The following is a 9,313-nucleotide window of genomic DNA, read 5'->3' as shown; positions in this document are numbered from 1 at the left end:
AAAAAGGTGAAGACACTTGCTCAAGACCAGAGAGCTAGTAAGTTCTATAGAGCCATCATCTGAAGGGAAATCTGACCAATTCCTGAACCCACAGCCTTTACCACTCTGCCATAACTATCACCAGGAAACGTATCTAGTGCTGTGGTCAAAAGAAAATTAAACATGGAGACAAAGCAAATGAGTTCTTTAACGCTCATCCTTACCCCAGAAGAGGGTCCTAGAAGAGATAAAGTGCCTACTAGTAACAAAGTTTAAACATTATTTCCCTCTCTTGTGGGAAATGGAGGACTTTTGTTATGGTTAGATAGCATTCTTGCTCTGTGTTGACCTAGGCGCCTCATTTAGTGCACAGAAAGGACAATATGAGTCTTCCCTCTAGGTATCACCCCACCTTTCTCAGCTCCTATGGCTGCTGGGATAACCTCCTTTTGTCCACATCTGACCAGCGAGGTTATTGGCTGTCCCTACACTGTGCCCATTGCAACCATGGATCCCTGCAGTCTTCAGGGCCAGACATATTCCACCTGAAACACCTCTATCCATCACTCTTTATTTCAGCCGGTGTTGGTTTCTTGTGTCCCTGTCTGTCCTTAAAACTAAATAAGAATGTCAACCAACAAACAGTTACAGGCATTTTTCTCTAGGCTTATAATGCAACTGCAGGCTAACCAGGTATTCAGTAAATCTTGGGGATCTAACTTTTTAATTAAAAAGTTGTTTTGAAAAAGCACTTGAGTAGAAATTCTAAGTAACTGCTTGCCAACTCCAAATACATGTCTAGGAATCCAGCAACAAGGAGAATTATATGTGGGAAAAAACCAGATCTTGACTGCAGTCTTAGAGGGGAAAGACACCATGAAACATGTAGACTGGTGCCCTGGGTGGCTCAGTTGGTTGGAGTGTCGTCCCATCAACCAAAAGGCTACGGGTTCAATTCCAAGTCAGGGCACATACCTATGTTGTGGGTTCGATCCCCAGTCAGGGTGCATATGGAGGCAACTGATTGTTGTTTGCCTCTCTTCTCTCTCTCTCTCTCTCTCTCTCTCTCTTTCTCTCTCTCTCCCCTTTTCATTCTCTAAAAATCAATAGTCCAGGCCTGGGTGGCTCAATTGACTGGAGCATCATCTCATACATCAAAAGGTTATGGTTAAGTCCCCAGAGGCAACCAATCGATGTCTCTCTCTCTCTCTCTCTCTCTCTCTCTCTCTCTCTCTCTCTCTCTCTCTCTCTCTCTCTCCTTTTCTCTCCCACTAAAAAAAAATCAATAAAAACATCCTTGGGTGAGGATATTTTTTAATCAATAAAACATATCCTAGGGTGATGATTAAAAACACACATGTAGACTGGAGATGAGCTGCATTATGATATAGCATAATTGAACAACTTTGTTCAAACCGAGAGAGTCCACCCTGCCAGAGGGTGCATACGCAGCCTCATGCCCTTTCTGTTTGTCTGCATAGTGTATTTGGTGCAATGTCTTAAAAAATTTTTTGTGGGGGTTTTTTGTTTTAAATTGCTGCTAATATTTTCTAAACAGAAGATTTCACATAGAATCCAAATCTCAGACTTGTCTTCAAGTCAGAAGATTTGGCAAAACCCTGAGCCTACATCCCCCCAGGGCTACAATGGAACAGGGCCTGAGCTCTCTGATTCACCACAGTCCCTACCTCTCCCTGATGTCTGACACACTGGCCTGCTTATCTGTTTAAGTGACCTCCCTGGGTCCTTCAGGCCCTTGAATCAGCCGGTTGAATCCTCATTGCTTGCTGACTGGGGAGCAAAGGAGATATGAACAGGTTGCAAGCAGGTGTACATGTACTACATGTCTTTTTAAATCCCTGATCTGGTCTCTCATGTCTCCACTCGGCATTGCCATACTGGCTCTAGTAGAATGAAGCTCGCCAAGACATGAATCTGAGCCTGGAGTCCACTCCCAAAGGATAGTGCTAGTATCTGCATGGGCCCTCACTTCTGAGTTCTATATGTAAATCTATAGAGACAAAGCAGATTAGTGGTTGCCTGGGACTGGGGTTAAGAATGGGAATTGGCTGCAAATGAATATAGGGGATTTTGGGGGATGCTGGTGATAGTTACACCATCCTCTCCTACAAATGAACTAAAAATCATTGAATTGTATACTTAAAACAGATACATTTTATGGTATATAAATATATCTCAATAAAGCCATTTAAAAAGAATAATTCTGACTGCTTTATGGAGACTAAACCAGAGGAAAACAGAGTGAAGTCAGGACACCCACTTTAAAGGTTCATATAATTGTCCAGGTGAAAGTCCATGGGGTCTTGGACCATGGTAGCACTGTAGTTGGTGGGATATGACCAGACACTGGACATGCCTGCAGGCAGAGCAGATGGAATTGGCCAGTGTGTGAGAAGAGAAAGCAAGGCTGACGCCAAAGTGTTCATAGGGAGAATAGAGTTGCCATTTACCAAAATGGGGGAGACTGTGGGAGAAGCAGGTATGGGAAAGCATAGGAAATGTAAGGAGCTCTGGTTTAGGCATGTCACTTTCAAGGTGCCCACCAGACAAGGAAGCTGGGAAACTGAGGAAGATAGTCTATGTAAGTCAGCGGAGAGGCTGCTTGAGTGAAATTGGCATAAGCAGTGGAATTCCTATGAACAGCCACTCAACCAAGGTTTAACAAAGTGCCTTAGCACTGTCATTATGCAAGCCACTGGTACGAGGCAATGAGGTGCACGTATGGCTCATATGCAAACATATATGTATATGTTGTATATACATTATGTACACTCATTTATCTTTGAGATATATATATATCCAAGTACATGCATACTATCAGGAGTTAGGCAGGTACTTTTGGGGGTAAAGATCCCTGGATTAGGGGCTTAGGGAGTGTAGATAGTGGGCCAAAAAAGGATATAATCCATTTCATCTGGGTTATTTTAATGAAGAAATAACATCCAATAACAATTTTATGATAGGATGGGGAGGCTTAACATTGTATGGTTGTTAATCATTCCCAATTAAGCTGTAACTAAAATAAGACTCCAATTGGAACACTGAAAATATAAAATATAAAAAGTAAGGCAGCAATAGTAAGATCTTGTCTGCTGCTTTTTTCCCTGGCATCATAAAACTATAAAACTGAAACATGTCAGGCATCTTGTCGTGCACTAAATCCCAGGCCCAGTTACACAGATGAGATCCAGAGCCCCACAAGGTGAGCCCACTTGCCAAAGCATATACTTTAGTTTATTTACAAATATTGCATGAAAGGCAGCTGTATACTTCTGTCTTTCTGAGGAAAATAATAAACTAACTCTGAATGCTCTGAAACGTATCACAAGAGGATAGTTGCCGAGGCACCAAAAACTTTTCCCATTATTGGGGTTTATCAAAATGTAAAAGGACTCAATGAAAAGCAGTTTAGCGATATAAGTCACAATAGTCAATGTGCATATCTTTGAACCAGTGATTCTGCTTCTAGAAGTTTATGTAACTGAGATATTGGGAAAGTCTACAAATACCGTTCCTTATATTTTTATTATTACTAATAATGAAAATAGAGTACTATTAATAATATAAGTTGAAAGTAAATAAAATATCTATAAAGAGCATTTTAAAAATAGCATAAGGTACACCATAAATGAAATATTATACAATCACAAAAATAATGATGTGGTTCTATATTTGCCAATATGAAAAGAAATCTCAGACACACTGTTGAATATAAAAGAAAACAGATTAAAGAACAAATGATTGAGTTGTCTGAATTTTAAAAAACACTTTTTAAAAGATCATAGTATATTCCCATTTGAAAATACAGAAAATAATGAGTGTCTTTTAGGGGGAGAGCAGCAGAGTAAAAAAGCAAGTAATAAGGATATAATTCATTTCATAATACAGGAAGAGCGTTCACCAAAATGTTAATCATGGTTACCAATAAATATTAGGGTTTAAAGTGGATCTTTTTTTAATTTTTTCTCATGGTTTTTCTGTATTCTTTCAATTTTTTATTATAAGAATGCATAATTTTTATAATCAAAAATACTTTAAAACAAATTTCATTTTGAAACTAAAATCAATGTCTTTTTCCCTACCTCCTTTTTTTATTGATTGAATAGGGATATGTGCTCGCTTCGGCAGCACATATACTAAGATTGAATAGGGATAGAGAAACATCTCTGTGAGAGCACAACTGCTGCCTTTTGCTCAATCCCCCAACTGGGAATCAAACCTGCAACCCCCCAGTGCACAAGATAACTATGACGCCCAAACAACTGAGCCACACCGGCCAGGGCTCACCATCTCCTTTGAATGAGGAAAAAAGAAAAGCAAGTGGGGCTCTGACTCCCCCGGGGTGGCCCTTTTCTGGTACTGGAGGCACTGAGCTGGCTCCGGGTGTGAGCACAAACAGGAGAAGCAAGGAAATGAGAGGAATAAGGATGGAGATCTGCCAAGTGGGGTGGGGTAGGGGCCAAGCAGCTATAGCTTTTTCCCTGGTTTCAGGTGGGTCTTTCTGGAAGACTCCTGGAATGGAAGGCATGGTGGGGGAGGCATAAGGAAAGGAGACTCCATCGAACAGGGCTGGAGCAAGCTGGTGAGGGCAGGGGGTGAGGGGGCAGGAACCCAGCCTCTACCTCACTCATAGCACAGCCTGAGCTGTTAAGAATTATTGATGTCTCCTCAATAGCAACCGCTGCTGTAGCTCAGCAGGAGCAATGCATCAGCCCCACAGCTCAATGCCCCAGGAGTGCCGGCTTCCTCTCCTACAGACAGAAGTGCCTTTTCCTTTGTTGGTGGTTTGTGGTTTCTTCATTTCCTATTGTAACTAGAGGCCCGATGCAAGAATCCGTGCACGGGTGGGATTCGGCCACAGGTGGTTGCCCAGCCAGCCACGCCCCCAATCAGGGTGTGGGGCTGACGGGGGAGGGGACTCAGTCGGTTGGTGAACTCCAGTTAAACTCCCAGTTGAACTCTCGGTGGAGGGGACAATTTGCGTATTAGCCTTTTATTATATAGGATAGGGAAGGATTCCTAAATGACCAGCCCTTGAATCCTGCCTTCTGAATGCCAGTGCCCACGCAAACCAGGAGGCAGCCAGTGTCTCTTCTGATTAGGGACTTGGCAACATTCCTTATTTTGAAGAAACATTACCAAATTGATCAGATGATTTCCATCTTATCAGGGATGCCACAAAACCTGCGTGTCCCACCAGGCCCTGAGGGCCTCTTTCTTCCACGATCCCACTCACCTCCCCTCTCCCCACCAGCCCAGTGAGAAAAGCATGTTCTTCTGTTGCACTAACACCACTTTGTGGTGTGAGTGCCGCCCTCTGTTTGACCACCTGCCCCCACCAAAGTAGAGAAAAACTCCAGGTTCCTCTTCTGGGGTTTCATAATCGAAGGAAAGGCCTTTTGAAGCCACTGCTGTGCCCTCAGGGAAATGTTCACAGTGAACAGGAAAGGGCAAGGCAGGCCCAGACCCGAGATGAGGCTTCACCAAACCAGACCTTTTCATGATCAGGTGCGGTTTTTAGGCTCCACCTTCCAGAAGGAAAGTACCGAGAGGCGGGGCCAGCTTCTGGAGGCCTGCTGCTGCTGCCAGCTTGGGCAGGGCCCGGCCTCGAGGAAGAGCCCCGTGTGGAGGGCACTGCCCGGACCCGCACTGGTCCCGCGGGGCGTCCTCCCTAAGTGGTTTTTATGCCCAGGCTTCCAGGAGCCCTGGGTTCCTGAGAAAGGTAGATACTAACAGGGAGGGCTGTTACCATCCCTGGAAAGCATTTCAAACTGTGTTACAAGCAAGCTGCCAGGGAGAGGCCCCCTACTTTGCTTTCTACGTGGTTCTTAAGTCTCTTCAAAGCACTCAATTAAAAAATGTGGCTTCTATAAAACTCAGAGCAGACTATTATGGAGCAAACAGCTGCCATGTGATTAGAAACACAGGAAATGTTCTGAGGACGGGATGCTTGGTGCTTTTAATTTCTTCCTTTGTGTCCCAAGTATGGTTCCCAGAAAGTGGGGCGAGGTAATAGTTTGTGTTCTTGGTTTTACTTTCAAAAATACAGTTATAAAGTAAATCCATATTCACTGTAGAGAATGCTTGAATATGCAGAATTTTATAGGGAGAAAAATCAGATTTCCTCGCAATCCCAGCACCCCAATGTAACCACCCTTTTTGTGTTTTATGGCATGTTTTGGTACCACATTTCTTCTACTTTGTAAAAACATAATTAAGATCATATTTTACATTGACGCTTTGAGATCTGCTTTTTTTGCTTACCACTGGTTCATAGCCATTTCCAATGTTATTTTTTTAATCCTTACAAATGTATAATTCTAATAGCTGTGTAGTATTTGATCATATAGATATGACACCATGAGCTAATAATTTCCCAATAACTAATTCTGTGAAAAACGTCTTTGAGTCTCTCTTTCAGTAGTTCAGATTATCCCATGAAGACAGCTTTCCTAATGTGGTAGGTATCCCAAATGAAAGGTAAATTCTGTAGCTAATTAAAGTACAACATAACAGTGATCTTGACTTAAAGTTATACTATGTCCTTTCATTATGTTTTACCTTTAAATATATATTACCATGTGTTAATGTATTAGCAAGGAAATGACTTAATAGCTTTTAACTCCTATAAGGCCTTTCTGAGTTATAAAATTAATCCTAATCCTAGAAAGAGAAAAGGGAATATTTCAAAATGTTAACTGTGCTTGCCCTTAGAAGATGGCACTTAAGTTTAATTTTTTTCCTACTTTTAGTTTTACTGCAATTTGCCAAATGTTCTATAATGTACATAATAGAAACAGTGTTTCATAACATTTTTAAATTTGTTTAATGTGTGCTCTTCTCTTCTGTTTCTAGAACAAGCCACTATAGATTATAAGCATTCTTAGTCCATCCTCCTGCTTATCCAAGCCCACAATTGAGAAAGAAGGTTGAATTCCAGATTTTCATTTTTTCCAGAAAATGCTTTGTGAATAATTTAATTGGATTCAAGCAAGGAAAACTGAAGTTATTTATAAAAGCATGGAATCATGGCCTGACTGGTGTGACTCAGTTGGTAGGAGCATCGTCCTGTACACCAAAAGTTGGTGGGTTCAATTCCTGGTCAGGGCACATACCTAGGTTGTGGGTTGGGGCACATACGAGAGGTAACCAATCAATGTTTCTCTCCTTTCCTCTCTCTAAAATCAATTAAAAACATATGGAATCATTTCTTTAGTTCCACCTGTATGATTTGAGTGAGTTTAACACTATTGTCTTTGTCAGTTTGGGTTATTAGAACAGAATAGATAGACTGGGTGGCTTACAAACAGCAAACATTTATTCCTCAGGACTCTGTAAGCTGGAAGTCCAAGGTCAAGGTACCAGCATGGCCGAGGCCTAGGCTGCAGACTATTGACTTCTCTCCAAGTCCTCACATGGTAGCTCTCTCCTGACTTTTACAAGGACACTAATCCCCCTCTTAAGGTCTCAACCCTCACAACCTTATCTAATCCTAATTACTTCCCAAAGGCCCTACTTCCTAATACCATCACATTGGGGGATACAATTTCAACATATGAATTGGGTGATGGGGGTAGAGGGGAAAGGGGATACAAATGTTCAGTTCATAAAAGCTACAAACAACAATGCTCATCTTTCCCCAAGATATAGCCCGTGTGTGTGTGTGTGTGTGTGTGTGTGTGTGTGTGTGTACACAGGCTCATTTAACACCCCGTTTGACTACACCTCTCTTGAAATGGGAAAGCAAACACTGAAGGAAGCAATAAAAAAGTAGCAAGTCCGATAAATGAACAGTTCCTAATCCCCCACCCAATGCAGGGACCATGTATACACAATTTCTCTCTTCCAATCACAACCATAGCTTTAATTATTTTTTTCATTTTTGTTTTTAAATGCTTAGCAAAAATGTTTTAGTCCTTTCTCACAGAAATATATAGGTCTGAAGTAGGTTGTAAATTATTTGGAAATGATGGGTTCATTTAAAAATAATCCTTGGCGCCCTAGCCAGTTTGGCTCAGTGGATGGAGCATTGGCCATCCAGTGACTGAAGGGTCCCAAGGTTCAATTCCCATCAAGGGGCATATACCTCGGTTGCAGGCTCGATCCCCGGCCCTGGTTGGGGCGCATGCAGGAGGCAACCAATCGATGTGTCTCTCTCACATCAATGTTTCTCTCTCTGTGTCTCTCCCTCTCCCTTCCACTCTTTCTAAAAATCAATGGAAAAATATGCTCAGATGAGGATTAATTTAAAAATAATAATCATCATCTTTGGCTAGTTTGCATCATGTAACTTTCACACCAGAATCATGCCACCAGGGAAGAGGACATAGCTTGTTGCCAAGGGAACCCTTGCTGATTTGAAAAGATGAAATTAAACAATGTCCAAAGAATATATTAAGATATTCATTACTGTCATCATTATTATTAATGATAATAAATAACAAAAGATAGCATCCCAGGATTTTACAAACTCTCATGCACATAAAGTTGAGGAACAGACTTCTCTTGGCAAAAAAAAAAAAAAAAAACCTAGAAGACACCAAGAAAATTCTGTGGAAAAAATTAGATACTTTTATTGAAAAAGAGCAGGAGAAAAAGTAACTAGAATAGGAAATATATAGAGGAAACTGCATGTGTTAAGTTATTATTATTATTATTATTTCTCCATGAGAGGCTACAATGTTATAAAAGGCTTAGATGCCTGAAGTTGCAGGGGAAAAATATACTTATTTCTAAAGGCTCAAAGAAAGAAGGATTTTGAGAACAGCTATAATGAATTCTGGCCCTATAAATAAAATCAGATATATTCATTTTCCTATTTAGTTTCAGTAAAAAAAAACAAAAACAGTTAAATTAAATTTAGTTTAAAACAGTTGAGGCTTAGTACATAAGGCTCTTAAATGTGTACATGGGAATTTACATTCCTTTATATAGTTCTATTTTTATTTCATTGTTTATACTTAGAATTAGATACATTATTTGTATACCATTATTTTTAATGCATGAGTCTCTAGAGAAAATTTGACTTGGGTTCTAACATGAGTTTTTAATGCATAATTGGTAAAAGCGTAGGTAAAAATCTACAACCAAAACCATTAGTGTTCACCTGGTGGAAGCTACCCAAATCTTAGGCATGGGGCCAAGAAGAAGATATCCACTAAAGGGTTTTAATGACAAATGCAAATCTAGTAATTAAAAGCAAACTCACATTAGCTTAAATACTTCATGCCACAGTTAATGCTTGTTTCCTCTGCCTGTTACCATGGAGATGAAGAGCAGCTGGCAGGCTGTGTGTCTGTGGTCCCCAGCTAAC

The sequence above is a fragment of the Myotis myotis genome, unplaced genomic scaffold, assembly GCF_014108235.1.
Source record: "Myotis myotis isolate mMyoMyo1 unplaced genomic scaffold, mMyoMyo1.p scaffold_m19_p_8, whole genome shotgun sequence".
In the NCBI taxonomy this organism is placed as follows: Eukaryota; Metazoa; Chordata; class Mammalia; order Chiroptera; family Vespertilionidae; genus Myotis; species Myotis myotis.
This window is presented reverse-complemented; position numbering follows the sequence as displayed.